General features: G+C 40.0%; 1 protein-coding gene across 4 annotated transcripts in view; it reads left to right on the top strand.

Annotated features, from left to right (window-relative positions):
- mgat3b (beta-1,4-mannosyl-glycoprotein 4-beta-N-acetylglucosaminyltransferase b) overlaps window positions 1-16,102 on the top strand; it is a 48,559-nt gene continuing 32,457 nt past the window's right edge. Inside the window, exon 1 of one of the 4 annotated variants that reach the window (XM_027133610.2) lies at window positions 1-734. The gene's annotated coding sequence lies outside the window, so the exon portion shown is untranslated. Of the gene's footprint in view, window positions 735-959; window positions 1,176-16,102 lie in introns of those variants that run through there. The other 3 variants (XM_027133607.2, XM_027133609.2, XM_027133608.2) reach the window with 3 other exon arrangements.

The raw sequence follows: 16,102 nt of genomic DNA, 5'->3' as shown, positions 1-16,102 counted from the left end.
GTGACCAAACTGGGAGGAGGAGCCGTGGGCTCGTGCGATGCCCCTTCTCTCTCCCTCCCTTTCTCGCTCTCCTTCGTATTCTTTTCAAGAGAGGATGAAAAAAACGGAGCGCGACGGGGGGAGCTGCTGGTGGTGCTGCGCGAGCGGAAAGGCGTCATTTTAGCCCAAATACGAGTCACGCAAAGAGCGGCACGAGCGTCGGCGAACACACGCCGTGCAAAGAAAGCAAAGCAAAGGAAAGGGGGTGGCGCCGTAAAAACGTCAAAAACAACATTTTATTTTTTGCCGTGGTGTGAAGGGTACGAGCGTCGGTTTCCTTTTCCACTCCGTCCGCATCACCACCACCACCACCACCACCACCATCATCATCAGCAGCAGCAGCAGCGGCAGCAGCAATAACAAACAGCAAAGCAACCTGGATGGCTGCGTCTTTCTTAATGATCTACCGCACGAGGCATCGGCAGGGCTGCGGCGAAGGTGCGCGATCGCCCGCGGGCGTCGTTTTCACGCGCGGCTGTCAGTGAAGCGCCTCCCAAAGCCGTCGCGTGCGCTTCCTCGCTGAGGATCCAGGGGCAGGCCGCCGTCCCAAATCTGTCTTCATTTGAACGAAGAGCATGACACTGTGTCCTGATCACCGGAACTCCACATCGGTTGAAGTTTAACCGCGTTAGAAGCAAAACAAAGGCCGGATCTTCTTTCAGTGAATCTCTGGAGACCCCCAAACCGGGCGATGGGTAAATGTGATCTCTTTACACACTTCTGTCATCTCTCTCTCTCTCTCACACAAACACACACACTGCGTCTAGTTAGGGTAACCGTGCACACACGCGCGCGCATGTGTGTAATATTCCCAAGCTGTATGAATGCATTGTTTGCTTGATTTGATGGCACACGTGATGACTGACACGTGACAATAGACATCAGTTCCTTATTACTCCTAATCAATAAACGATATCCTCCCCGTCTAACAATGAGGTTCATCACTCTTTTGGGTGGAATCATTGGTGGCTCCAGGTTCCAGATGATTCTAGTTTTTCCTCTTGCCAAAGTAGATATTTCTAACAAAGCACTACAGCTGCATGCAATCCCAAGGGAGGTCAGTGATGCACACATCTCAACAGAACATTGTAAGGGAAGAGGTTTCTTTCCTGGCTTATTTCAAGCAGATGCGTAAAGTAAGTCTTTGTGAACTTCGTGCTTTCTGGGGACTTGATAACATCACAAGCTAGGTGGGTTTAAAAATAAATAAAATTAATAAATAAGGTATGATTGGGTATGGGAACTGCTGCTATAACAAGTAGAACATGATCTCAGGAACATCCACATCAAATATGGCTATAGATGATGGTCAATCATGCGTTGATCAATAAATTTCAAAACCATTCAATATATTTATTTGTCGATTGATCTGTAAATCTGTATTTATTAAATTCATGCTATGTCGTTTTGTGTTGGACAAAGTTTAAAAAAAAAAAAAAAAGCTGATCGTAGACTTCCATGGTATAAAGTGAAAGTGAGGCTGTGGCTGATTTCTTTCTAGCTCAGACTGTAGATTTGTGCAGATTATCGGTCGTGTTGGGTGGTGACAGCGAGCAAAACACCCCCTAGGTTTTGATTTCTCCTGCTATTTTACAGCCCACTTAGCTGACACGTACGTGACACATCCTGAGTAGTTCTTGAGAAGGCACATTTGAAATAAAGCTGTGGGTGGAATGAACATGAACAAGGTTGATGTTTATCATCCAAAGCTAAAAGTAGGCAAAGCACACACTATATAATCTAATCGATCTATGTTGGCGCTCCTGATCGAATTGTTATCCTGCTCGGTTACAAATACAGCAGAAGGTTTCTTCAGCCTGAGATATATCAAAATAGAATTCATGTGTAAAGCAATTCTGTGTAATGTGTTTAATCTTTGCTTGAGCCTTTAGGCCACTTGATTATGACGGTTTTCTAGTGTGGGCTTTCTCAACTCCAGTCTCAGAGGCTCACAGCTTTGCATAGCTTCAAGGTCTCCTAACTCCCAGCACATCTGATCTAGTTCATCAGCTCATTATTAAGCACTTCGTGGGTTGGATGAGATGTGTTCGGAGCTATGAATCCTTAAAAATGTGCACTGGCCTGGAGTGGAGATCAGAAAAGGTGCAGTCGTGGTTCAGAACGAAGCTTGTTTTCCTCTTAGCCTGACCGCATAGATCAGCAAAGTCCCCTATTTAGGAGTATATGTGATTGATATTTGCTTTAATATAATATGTGCTTTTATAATTTTTTGCACATTAAAACCAAGCTCTCCTCTGTGAAGGCAGTATTAAGCTTGAACAAAATGTCTGCACAATGGCTGTGTATGTTTCAGGTACTCACAGTGAAGATCTTAAAGATCTTGGTTCTAGTTGGCCATCTTGAATCTGACCACTATGTTCAACCTGATTTGGTTTCTGATGTCAGACCTTTTGAAAACTGTGGGTCACTGGATGGAACATTCACTGCATCCTTATGGTTAAAGGTTACTTACGAGTTTTGGTTGATTGATTGTAGTATCGGTGAAACAACCTTTTCGTGTTAAAGTCCACAGTCACATCGGATGACGAAACATTATAGAGTCTCTAAGGAATGCTAGAAAGCCGGTCGTCCTCGGTTCTATCTGTTTGTGTGACATTTCAGTACCATTAGACTGACATTTTACAGGCTGACATGCAAAGCTGATAGGGATGTAAATTTTTAGTTCGAGACAATCTAGGTCATTTCACCTGATTTTACACCTCATTCAACTTTGCATGAATTAATCAAGGCCTTTAAAAGTGTTCTGGAAAGCTTTTGGTTGTCAGGACTCACACTTTTGTCTTACAATATAATTTGGTGCGAAATGGCCGCCCCAGATGGCGCCTCCGTTGCCATTAAATGCTAAATAAACCCATTTTGTGAGAGGCTGTAGGGCAGCAGTGTGTAGATTGATACACATCAAGTAAAGCTGACTCTTTCTCTCTTTTGATGTGACAACCATCTATAACCGGGCCCCTGGCTAAGTCTCTCCGCTTCGCCCACCTTCTCTACTGCTGTTCATGTTTTCCCTGAGGTGTACTCTTTGAGACTGACAGCTGCATGTAATGCAACCACATCTCTTTCTTCAAAACAAAAAAAAAACAACAGGGGTAAAGCATGGATGGGAGAGGTGAAAGGAGCGATGAGAGTGCTCTAGCATGCTGTGCCCGACAAGACCGACTCCTCGTTAATTCTATCAGCAAGGGGTCCGATGCCTCGGAGCTGCTGGAGCTCGAAGCTGAATCTTAAACTTGGCCAGACGAACTCACAGGCTTTCATACACAACAAATACGTTCCAGTTTCTAGACCTATCGAGTGCTTCAGAATAAATGCACATATGTGGGATTTCTTCTTTCAGTGCTGATTGGTTCATCGCTGTTTAACATTATCCTTCAATTTAGATTTGACATATTATGTGTTGAATAGAGAATGTACAACTTACAATGTACATTTACACTCCAGCCCCATTGAATTGTTATGATTGGTCAGTAGCTAAAGGCAAATCACAGCTTTATATTAACGCACTTGTTCGGATACGTTAGTTTCTATAGTAGCCGCGTTCACAAAGCTAATGCTCACGTTAGTCGTTAGTCTCCAGTGTGAATGGGGTCTCCAGTTTAAATGGCGAAGTCTTTTGAAACTGTTTGTAGCTGCTGCAGCATAAGTGATAACCGGAACTAACTCGCTTCATGTTACGCAATAATAAATGTAACTGTAAATGGATTAAAAAGTCAATGCGTCCTTTTCTCATTAAATCGGAGTCGTCTAGTACCTGTTATATAATAGGAATAAAACCCTATATGACGTGTTCTCAAACCACCATTTTGTCAGTTATTATCCTAAAGATGTAAATATGTATTACAGTATTTTAGAAAGTGATACTGTTTCAGTAAAGAGTTTTTTTTCTCATTATTTGGCTCAACAAATAATTAAACGTAATTGATTCAGATAGTCGTGTATTGGATAAAATTAGCCATTCGGCTTAAGTTGGACATCGTTTTTGATTCCGCTGGTATGTGCTCAGCGTTCGTCGTCTCCCATTAGTTTTATTAATAGGATTTAAAGCCAAGAGGGATTGTATCACAAGAATCAAATGCGTCCTCTGGTTCTTCAGTGGTTTTAAAGTTTTATAACATGTACTATGAGGAAAAAAATCCTGTCTTCTATTCAGTAGAACTTCTAAGGTTAAAGTTCTTAATTTGGTTAAATAGTAAATATATGGTCGGGATCTCAATACTGAGGAAAGCGAATGTGAAGATCATTTTAGCGGTTATCATGCAGTCCTTTTTGTAATGGAAATTTTGGCCAAGGATTGAGATTACAGGGGCAATTTCTGATTAAGTAGGTCTTCTTCTTCTTTTTTTTTTTTGGTCTTGATCAGTGTTTAATGGCCTTGTTGAAAGCAGTGTGTGCTACAGATGGCGGAGATTTCAGAATAGGCCTGCTGAGAGGAGATTTCTTCAGCGCAATCAGCAAAAAGCTCAGAATGCGGAGGGATTAAAAGGAATCCATTAATTCAATCCAATGATATAAACCATTAAAATGGTAAAGTGGCTAAATTTGTCCTGGTGTACTACTTGATGTACCTCAGTATTCGATGTTGAGCTCTGCTACTCTTTGATATGCTACGCTAGCAATGCTATAGCTGTGTGATTGAGTTTTAATCAAATTACTCTGTTTATGTTTTTCAATTAACAACCTATAGTTGCATCCTGTCATGCTTAACAAGAAGTGAAAGCTCTCAAGCCTTAATTAGCATGAAGCAAATCATGGCATGCTAATGGAAGGCTGCTAGTGTTTGTTTCTTTTTAGCTGAAGTAGCAGTGTGCTGCTGTAGATTCCTTTTTGAGCCTCTGTTTTTGTCAGTATCATTTCTGTCTTGAAAGATCTCACTGTGTGATTTTTGTTGGAGCAATCTGAGGAGTTATTTTATTGTTGTATTGAAGAACTAGCTGCCGCTAACACAGCCGGTAATGCTATATAGAGTAGCTCTCGAAAGATAGATTCCAACCTTCATGAGTTCCTGCCCCCAAACGGATAAAGCTATAAATGTCTTTGCTCTTAAAACATGAGCCGTGGTTTAAATTAATAAAATGACCCAGCATGTTGTTGATATTGTATAGCTTCACTATCCAAGAATTCAAGTCTCTCCGCTGCTGTTTACCACAAAGCTCATGCGTGCATAATTTGTATTGTTTTTTTACTAGCTATTATAAGTAGATATTAACTTGTAAACAGGTTATGGTGTTACTTTTTTTTTTCTCTCTTCTAAACCACAGGTGATATTTGGGGGCTATTTTTGGACGATAGTATGTTATATTACAGATGATGTCACACTTCTAGTGAACGTTGATATGTTAAAAAAGGACTGAGTGTCTCTGTAAGCTCTGTAAGGCTTCTGTTAGTTTACCCAGCGATAGAACAGACTTATTTGCGAGTGCTTAACATGATTACTACGGTTTCTTACTGCTCATTCAGAACCAGCCAGTGAATGATGGCAGAGGGGGTCCGGTGCTGACTGTGTCACATCACCTGCCCACTGCCCGTGCTGTAACCACTCAAATGATGTTTTATTGAGTGAAGTGTTCAGGTGTCAGTCAAATCGCTGTTGTGACTGTCGGGTACGTACAAGACGCTCAGGACTCAAATGATGGACCCGAACTACATCGGTAGATAAGGGGTAATGCGTACGTGACCGTTTCGGGTTTGCAATGAACGGCTCACCAACTGTGATGCTATTTGCCAGGCACTTCAGAAATGATGGAACATCTCCATCAGCTCACACTTGTCCCTGAGCTCTTTCTATATAAGGCTCCACAGCTTGCTCTCTCTCTCTCTCTCTCTCTCTCTCTCTCTCTCTCTCCCACACACACACACACAGGCACTCTGTCAAAATCCATAGCCCAGAATAGCAGCCATTCTGACTGGCTGCCTTTTGTCCTGTACGTGTCACCTTACTGAACATACTTACTTCAGGGAAAATGGTGCTGGCTTAGCTTTGACCTCTGTGTGGCGTAGAAAGAGAGAGAGAGAGAGAGAGAGAGAGAGAGATGGATAATGGAACGTTTCATTTGAGTTCACTTACAGGAACGATGTGTAAATACGAGTCATGGAAAGGCAGTTCAAGCTAACTTTAATCATCTGAAAAAGAACAAACACTTTATTCATCCTTTTAGCTACGTATGAAGCATGCCAGTTGTTTTTTCCCCCAAGTGGTGTTTCCGGAAAGCTTTATTTAGCCCAATGGACAGCTACATGTATTCTGTCAGAAGGTTTCGTTTAGTCAGTGGCAATTTGACAAGCCCTTATTTGGTGTGTGTACCTGCATGAAAGCGAGGCGTCTCTTTGTTTTCTCGCTTTGCATAAAAGGGCTGGTCTTTAAACAATGAAAATAATTGGAGGTTAAGCCAAAACAAACAAATTTGGTCCACTTTACCGGAGACGTCAGACAAGACCGAGAGAGAGAGAGAGGAATAGAAATGGAAAGGGTAGGCAGCTGTTCCAGCCTCTGTGCCAGCCAGCTGTCTGCTGCGCTCAATCACTTGAACGAGGGATGAAAAAAATTTAGCAAGGAAGGACAAATAAAGGGCAGACTTTCTTTGGGATGGTTTGCTGAAAATGAAAATGACACATTAGTGAGGCAGCCTGGGAAAATCCGTCAGATTTCTGACTTCCTGTAAGTGTTTTTTGGAAAACTGCCCATGACCTCTTCTGACAGCTCGACTTGGAGAAAATGGAAACAGATTCCACAAAATAATGCAGAAATTATTTTTAATTCATTTCCTCTGGCTCATGTTGTCCTGAAACCTCCCACTTGGCACAGCATGGTTCCTTTTTGTCCCCAGTTTTCCTCGTGTTTTTCCTATTGTGTTGATTTAGTTTCCTGTGTCCTGTTATTGGGTGTTTTCACTTTGTGTATATATATATTTCCACTACGTGTTCCTTGGGGTGTTCATGCTTCTTGCTTTTCTCTGGTGTTTCATGTTTCCAGCCACTATTACGTACTTAAAATCTCCGTATGTATCTTTTGTATCCAGTTTCTGTGTACTTCTTTGTTAAATTGTCTGCTTATGGGACAACTTGAGACAATCAGAGCTGTAAAATGGTCAGTCTGCTTAAAACTGTAAGCGCCGACAGCGTCAACTGCTCTGTCAAGTCAAGAGCAGCGACGAGGACCTGAAGATGAGAGACAAGTCTAACCTGAATGATGCTTAAGTCTTTGGTCAAGTGAGTTATGTTGATCATGTTCATAGTTTGTTTATTGGATGTTCATTTCGACACTAATGAAATCAATATAAATCTAGCAGCTGCTATCCGACAGAGCGAGGTGTTTAGAGTCTGAAAACACTGTAAATAATAAATAAAAATAAAAAGCTTTAATACACTTCATTAAAATGCATACGTCGGTTCTACACGATTGACTTGAGTACCAGTACACCAAGTAGTTTTGTATATCCCACATGATTTGGGAGTGTATTTTTATAGGCCAGAATAAACAGACACATTACCACTACTCTATACTACCTATATGTATAATTTCATTCCCATCAGTGCTAATACTTCTATGAGATCTCACCATGTACGTTTTTTAATTTAATTCTACGCTCTACGTCATATAATCTAGTCATTAAGAAATTCGTTTTTTTGTTGAGAAACACTATGTAAATTGTACGCAATATTTTTTTTTCCCTAAATCTGATTTTTTTTCTATATTCTTATTTTTGGTGTGGACATTTAGTCTCTTCTGCAGTCTTTCAATCACTTTTCAGTTCTAGGAAAAATAATAATTATTGTAGTATATTATCCCTACAAGACCGCTAGCAGTAAATAAAAATTTTATTTGTCACGTACATACATACATACAAACAAACACAGTATAAGAAATAGAGAGAAATGCTTTGTTCGACTGCAAAACAAAAAGCCAAGAGTAGAGAAAAGAACAAAATAAAGAAATAAAAATAATTCAACAGTGAATACAATTATAAGAAGAAAAAAAATAAAAAATACATATGTATTTTTTTCCAAGTAGATAAAAAAAATAATAAAATATAGTCAGAAAAATCATAATCAGAGAAATAAAATTTAATTAATACAGCAAGAGAGTAAAAAAACTGAATTCTTAGTATTCAGAACTTTACTGTTCTGAACCATACTGCATAATGTACACAATGCACCTTAACACTCAGATTTGCACAGACTTTTTAAATTTAAATTTCCTATGCGGATGAATAAATAGCTAGCTAGATACTTTTATTCATCTCCATAGTAAATTTCAATTGAAAAAGTCTGTGCAAATCCGGGTGTTAAGGTGCGTTGTGTACGTTCTGTAGTATGGCTGGTTGGCTAGCTAGCTAGCTAGCTAAAAACAGTAGGTGTGAAATGCCTACAGTACATGACCTTCTGGTTCCTGTGGGATTCTGCGGTTATGGAGACAATTAACACTCCGCTATCTCATCTCATCTGACATTAAAGAGCTGTCCCCAACAAAAATTTGCAAGCTCTAAAGGAAGTCTTGTTCTTTGTGGTTAAACCTCTTGTTCAACAACATCTGAGGTAAATTATGAACTTGATGAAGGTTTAAACTAGAAAAACCAGTTTTTCTGCAATTATCACCATGTCGTAGGTCACGTGACAATACCAACATGGTGGCTGTTAAACATTCAGATTTTTTTTCGTACTAAACACGTATTTAGGGACCGAGCAGGACCTATTGACTCAAATACAGTTGGCCCTGTACATGATTTCAGATACACGCAGTATGTAAATATAGTACTTCTAGCATACAAATATGCATTACCATGTTGAAGGGTTTTCCCAGGCCTTAAAAGCCAATTTTCTTTTTTTTTTTTTTTTTCTTATCTACATATGTTTTCTCACCCCAAATTCTCTCTAGTGTTGCTAACAGGAAATGGAAATCTGGTCTTGTTCCATAATACAAAAATACCATGCAACTATAACCGTTTCTCAACATTTGTCATAAGTGGAAAATATCAGAAATTTTTCTTCTTCTTTTTTTTTTTTTTTTCTTTCTCCTCCAACGGTCTAAAATTCCCAGAGTTTGAAGCCACAACCTCAAGTCGGCAGCATGTAACCCTAACGGCGACAACTGCCCCACTCTCACATAGTGTAGCATCTGAAAACCAGCTTTCCATCACACCCCGAGAAAAACCTATAAAAGTCTCTATACCATTAAAAATGATTGGTGGCCTACAACTTTGTCCAGACACACAAACTGCCACGTAAAGTGCGAATGATTTAATCTTAAAAGTTGTAAAGTTGTTTTTTGACCGTTAAAAGTCCATGGATAAGACTTCAAAAAATAAAATGATAAAAGCAGAAGGAAGATGTACTGCTGGAGATTTGATGCAATGTGTGAGGTATTTCCCAATAAATCGTTTATTCTGTTTGAGATTGGGACATTACAAATTGTTGCGCCTCGCTTAGATTAGAACCATAGACCGTTTGTAGAAAACATATATAGGAATGAGGCATCATGTACAAACAGGAAGACAAGCAGCAACAGCAGTAATGCAAGTCATTGCATACACACATGTAGGTGGTTTGCTTTACCAATTACTGCCAAACCGAGTGCACTTAGGGGTTTGAAAACAGGCTTCGTCATTGTTTATGGGAATGGCTTTTTATAAGTGCGATAATTCCTATAAACATGCATAAATAATGCAAATAAATAAGTACTTGTAGACGTTCCTCACTTTTGAGCATGACTATAAGTGGATTAAACGTGCAGATGGTTCTCGGATTCGTTGGCTAACCGTTGTGGCGTAAGAGGAGTAAAACATGCTAGTATCATACACACCGTCACAGCACCCTGTTGTTGATTTATTTCCTATAACACACACAATTCATTTGTAATCAATAATCATTTGCAAATGGCATTTGTCAGTTATAACTATGTTAATTTTGAGGTGATGTATTAGCATATTTATCTGTTATTGTTTACAGTATAATTATGTTTAGCGAGTAAGTGAAGCACTTAATTAGCATAAATTTATAGTTGGAAAAAATGACACGATTGTATATTGTGATTGAAATGACGCAATAATAGCCGGGATTCACGTGTGAATGACTGTTGTGCAGACTTTAAATTCAGAAAATATCTAAGTAAAATAAAGCGAAGACTATTTTAATAGTCAAGCCTGAAATCGTTTTGTATAACTTCGTACAGTGTTTGTCAATAAAGGTATTTCTGTCAGAACAACGCAACAGCAAACTTGAAATGAGTAAAAATGCTTCAGATTCAGCTTTATTTGACTTATTTTACTCAGACACGGACACAAGGAATCTGTTGTGGTCGCAGGAGCTCTACTGTACAAAGTGTATACATATCTAGATATAGACTAAATACAAACAGTATATAAACTAAAATATTGCACTGTATTGTATATGAACATTTATGACCGGATATGTTATTGTGGGTGTGTGAGTTGTTTTAATATGGATATGTAAGAAGAAATGTTCTTCTTGTGCTTAGATGTAGCGATCTATAGCGTCTGAAGAGCAAACAGACTGCGTCCAGGTTGAGACAGGCCTTTAATGATGTTACCTGCCTGTTTCTTCACCCTGCAGTCGTTCATGTCCTGTAGGTTGGGTGGGGGCAAACCAATAATCCTCTCAGCTGTTATAGTTGACGTAGTCCGGTGCATCCTACTGACATCTGATTTGGTGAACCAAAGCAGACTATAATAGATGTACACAGGACTTGATCACAGCTGTGTAGGACAGTATGTCTATGGAAAAAAAATGAAGAAGCGCAGTGACTGCTCAAGTGTTTACGGCTCTGGGCTGTTGATCGGAGGATCGGGGTTCAAGCCCCAGCACTGCTAAGCTGCCACTGTTAGGCCCTTGAGCAAGGCACTTAACCTTCACTGCTCTTGGGGTGCTGTATCATGACTGACCCTGTGCTCTGACCCCAACTTTCAAAGTGCGGATACGTGAAGAAAGCATCTCACAGTGCTGTAATGTATATGTGACCAAGATTAAAGGCTTCACTTCTATTCTTCTATCCTAATACAGAAAAGGGTCACGGTGCAAGACACGAAAACCGATCACTGAGGAAAAAGATACACGGCTAGCGGAACATTTGTTTGCCTTTTGTTTCAGCTGAAAGGAAGCCACAGTCCTGGTCTGTTCACTTCCACAAGCAAACAGTGTAAATCACAGTATCGAGTTAAAACCCACACACAGCTGAGTAGTGACCAAAACAGTGGCCTCACTGTGCCGGAGCTGTAATGGCCAAACAGACAACAGCGCCGTGTTTGTCTGTAAATAAAGGACGTGTCACATTCAACCAGCCCTCACACATATTTGTGTTTCAGGGGGTCTCTTTTAGAGTCCATGCCCTGAAGATCCATTATTTCATAAAATATAAAAATAAATAAATAAATAAATAAGCTTCTCAATTCATTCGTGCGTGAGCTAGCGTTCGTGTGTGTGTGTGAGAGAGAAAACATGTCTACATGTGGGTGACTCCTCTTTGACTAATCTCGCAATGGCACATATATTAGACCAGTCGGTTTACAGAGTACGGGTTGTGAAATAGGAGAGAGCTTGAGTCACATCTTCGGTTTTGTAAGGCTTTGACCCAAAAGCTGTGATTTTGTGTCTGAAGGCTTTGGTCAGCCTACTCGCTTTCTAAATAGACTGGTTAACACCTACATCCATTAAACACACTCATGACCAGTCACTCAGAGATAAAAAAAAAAAAAAAATCTTCTAGAGATATGATTAGTCTTGTGCTGGAATTCTCGAATCTGATTGGTCGGAAGGTTTTAATTATTTTTCTATATAGAGGCAAACCTGTGGAATTTGTATATTAATAAAATAATCCACTTATTGTCATACCTTTTTAGAATTTCTATAGTAATAGCTAATATTTACCCAAATGATAAACTCTTGTTGTTGTTGTTGTTGTTGTAGATTTTTGTAAGTTTTCTATAGATTTATTTATTTATTTATTTATTTATTTATTTATTTATTTAGGAGTCATTAGTGGCGTAGGTTTTCCAATATGTTTTTTCTTTTGTCTTATTAACTTCAGGGGAGAAGGGGGAAAAAAGAGGCTGTTGAGGGATTGATCTGTGTATAATTGTGCATAATAAAATAAGTGCAATGAACTCGTTTTGCAGAAATCACGCGTAACTTTATGAAAAAGGTTGAAAAACATTTGGTTAACAAATAAAAAGTAGCAAAACAAACCTTCCAGATGGGAACAAACTATATTTGTCTTTGGTCATGAGTATAATAACACCATAGAGATGTGTATCTAGAACTTTCTGCATATTTACTGCATGGCTTGTGCAAATACACTAGTTATGTAGTCTAAAGTGTTTGTGTGTGTGTGTGTGTGTGTGCGCGTGCGTGTTAGTTACTGCATATAACACAGGGTGCTTTGTCTGCACATGTTGCTACACTTCCAAAGAAATGTTTGGATGTTTTGAATTTTTCAGTCAGGAATTAAAGTGTGCTTTATTTCTCTTGTGCGGTATGAAAGAAGGACGCTTTAGACGTTGCTTCGTGATGTTTCCGTGATGATACGATTAGAAGACAAGGACTAACTCTCTCTCTCGTTCTTTCTTCCGTTTCCCCAATCTCTGGACTCCCCGTTTGTAAGACTGACCCATTCGGGGGAAGGTTTGGCGAGTGTCTAGTGTCTGTCAAAAGGACACCAATAACGATATTGGGGGTGTGTAGAGTTTTCTACCTTTACTGTGTGTGTAATCCGTAACGTGGCGTTAAACACCTAACCTACTGATCTCTCAATTCTTTCATAACACTTTTTTTTTTTTTAAAGATCTCAGCCCACCATTGTTTTTATCTCTGGTCACACCCATCCTGTATCTTTGTTTACAGAGCAACAGACCATTGAGGCATCACAGCTCCTGCGTGGCCTTGTCTCTTTCCCCTCGACAGACTTAATCTCTTCCCTCGCACCTCGCCCTTCCATACAAAGTGTGTCTTTTTATCAGGTTGGAGTTATGTTTGTTACACTGGCGCTCATGCTCTCCCGTCACCCGCCCTTTGCCCGTCGTCTCTGATCCAAGGTCTGCGGAGTAAATATAAGATACAGAAGAGACAGCAGGCACTCTTATGTGCTCCAGTGGTCATAGTGATACCGAAAACCCGGATCAGTTTTAAGATCGTCTGGAAATAGAAGCTGAGCGTGTGTTCCACAGAGGGTGTGCCTTGGCAGGCTGGTGTGCAGCAAACTCCAAACAAATGAAATCTCAGGTGAATCTTGCTGGAACGTGACATTAAAGCTGTAGGCAACTACAGAAGCACAAGTGTGCATGTTGTACACATATCAAGAGTGTCTTTCTGAGTTCTAAATGTGGCACGTGCTCAACTTGGTGGCATCCTGGACCCTGGACACGGTGTGACTTTGAGGAACCTTTTGGCAGTTGGATCGACTTAATAGGGAGAACAAAAGGAGTCTGAGCATTCGAGGCTGGCGGTGAAACTGATCGCTGAGGCAAGTTTCTTCCTTTGTTTAGTGATTTTGTGGGGAAAAAAAAGGACAAGCGGCTCATAAGTGTGTGATCACACTGCATCTTGGTTTTGTTTCTTTCTTTCTTTCTTTTTTTTTTATTCATTATCCTTTAGTCTTTTTTTTCTTATTAACCTCAGAGAAAAAATATAATTGTGCATAATAAAATGCAATGAACTTGTTTTTTGCAGACCTCACGTGTAAAACTTTAAACGGTTGAAAACCGATGTCCTTCATTGACGAACAAAAATGAGCAAAACAATCCAACAACAAACCTTCCAGATGGGAACAGTTTAAACAAACTATATTTGTCATTGGTCATTAGTATAATAACACCATAGTGATGTGTATCTAGAACTTTCTGCACATTTACTGCATGGCTTGTGTTAAATAAATACACTTGTTGTCTAGTCTAAAGTGTGTGTGTGTGTGTGTGTGTGTGTGTGTGTGTGTGTGTGTGTGTGTGTGTGTAGTCTTAATATCGACTTAATAGGGAGAACAAAAGGAGTCTGTGCATTCCAGGCTGTCGGTGAAACTGATCGCTGAGGCAAGTTTCTTCCTTTGTTTTGTGAATTGGTGGGAAAAAAAGGACAAGCGGCTCATAAGTGTGTGATCACGCTGCATCTTGGTTTGGTTTCTTTTTTTTTTCTCTTCATTAACAGTCTATACCCGTTGTCACGACCCCAAATGATGTTTAAGGGTATGGTTGGGATGTAACAATAAGAAATGATTATAAAGTTAGATTTCTGGTGTGTATGTGGCAATCAACGACACGAACAACAAATAGTGGGCAAAACCTATCTCTATTACCATACAAATGGTGGTGACAAAGGTGATCATATTTACGATATCTTCAGAAACAAGATAACAAAAGACACAAAGGGGGAAAAGAGACATAAGCGTTGCCAAAACAAAGAAATAAGCAAAACAAAACTGCGCTAACTTGAACATAACACTCTAACCTGAACTACAAAAGAAAGTAAAACAAATCTTCAGCGTTGATGACGCCCTAACTAATCTATACTTCCTATCCAAACAAAAGGTACAGAGGGTGGCATGCGCTCCTAACCTATTGTGGCTAGTACAGAAAAGCTTACCTACGTGTTGCGCAATATACGTCCTGTGAAGTACTCGCCTGTCCAGTGCCCCGCAAGTCGCATATGCGCAAAGTGCCCCGCAAGTCGCATATGCGCAAAGTGCCCCGCAAGTCGCATATGCGCAAAGTGCCCCGCAAGTCGCATATGCGCAAAGTGCCCCGCAAGTCGCATATGCGCAAAGTGCCCCGCAAGTCGCATATGCGCAAAGTGCCCCGCAAGTCGCATATGCGCAAAGTGCCCCGCAAGTCGCATATGCGCAAAGTGCCCCGCAAGTCGCATATGCGCAAAGTGCCCCGCAAGTCGCATATGCGCAAAGTGCCCCGCAAGTCGCATATGCGCAAAGTGCCCCGCAAGTCACATACGTTGGAAAAAGATTTGTACAGATTTTGGGATTTTAACATGAGGACTTTTTTTTTTTTTTTTTTTTTTGCATTTTTCAGACCCTGAAATGAGCTCACTGCTCAAATCAAACTTGGGTTTTTTTTTTTTTTTTTTTTTTTATTATTATTATTATTTTTTTTTTTTAAATTCATGGCATGAATGAATATAGAGGCAGGCTTCACTTATAGGTGTGTCGGCATCTTACCTTTTATATGTAGAATATTGTGATCAAATGACACATTACTCCTTTAAAGAAAACGCCTTCAATTTTGTCTTTTATTTTCTCCTCGCTTTCAGCCACAAAGCACTATTAAAATATCGTGTGCCCCTTTTAATCTTTTGTGTGAGTGTGTGTCTGTTCCTGTCCCTCTCTTCTGTCTTCCTGTCCCTTTCTTCTGACTTTTTTTTTAAACTCTGCAAGCAAGTAGATTTTTTTCACTTCACACTCGGCCAGAGACAACACGCTCTCCCCTTGGCTGTGTCCAGATTCCCTGTAATGAGACGGATATGCTAATTAAAGTGTGTATAGATGGCCAAGAAGAATCCTGGATTAGCTCTAATGTGGAATTGTATTGCCCAAGTAAAGAAACAAGAGCTTGTGGGTGTGTTGAAGTAGAGACTGTTGATGCTGTGAGTGCAGAAAAAAAGAAATTCATGTGAATATCAAGCAAGTCTGTGTTTTGGGTACAACAAAGCAGTCAGGGCATCAGATGGAAGAAGAGAGGGAGGGAGGATGGGGAAAATTATCAAAAGAATATGGAAGGGAAGGATAAAAGGGAACTAAGGAGAAAGGAAGAAACCGAGAAAAGTGAAAGAGAAAGTGATTAAGGCGGGAAGGAAGAGAAAATAAGGAAAACATGAGGACGGAAAGAAGACTGGAAGGAAGGAATAGAAAGTGTGGACGATTGGAAGGAAAAAGTATAGTGAGGAAGCGAAGCAAGAAGAGGAAAAAAGAAAACAAACGAGGAAGTAAAGATTGAGAATGAAAATAAGGAAGGAAGGAAATGGATGGATGGAAGAAAATGGATGGCTTGATGGAAGAAAGGAAGGAAGGAAATGGGTGGATTGATGGAATGAAAGA

Source organism: Tachysurus fulvidraco, chromosome 5 (genome assembly GCF_022655615.1).
Source record: "Tachysurus fulvidraco isolate hzauxx_2018 chromosome 5, HZAU_PFXX_2.0, whole genome shotgun sequence".
NCBI lineage: Eukaryota > Metazoa > Chordata > Actinopteri > Siluriformes > Bagridae > Tachysurus > Tachysurus fulvidraco.
The sequence above is the reverse complement of the archived record's forward strand: the minus strand, read 5'-3'. Positions and strand labels throughout refer to the sequence as shown.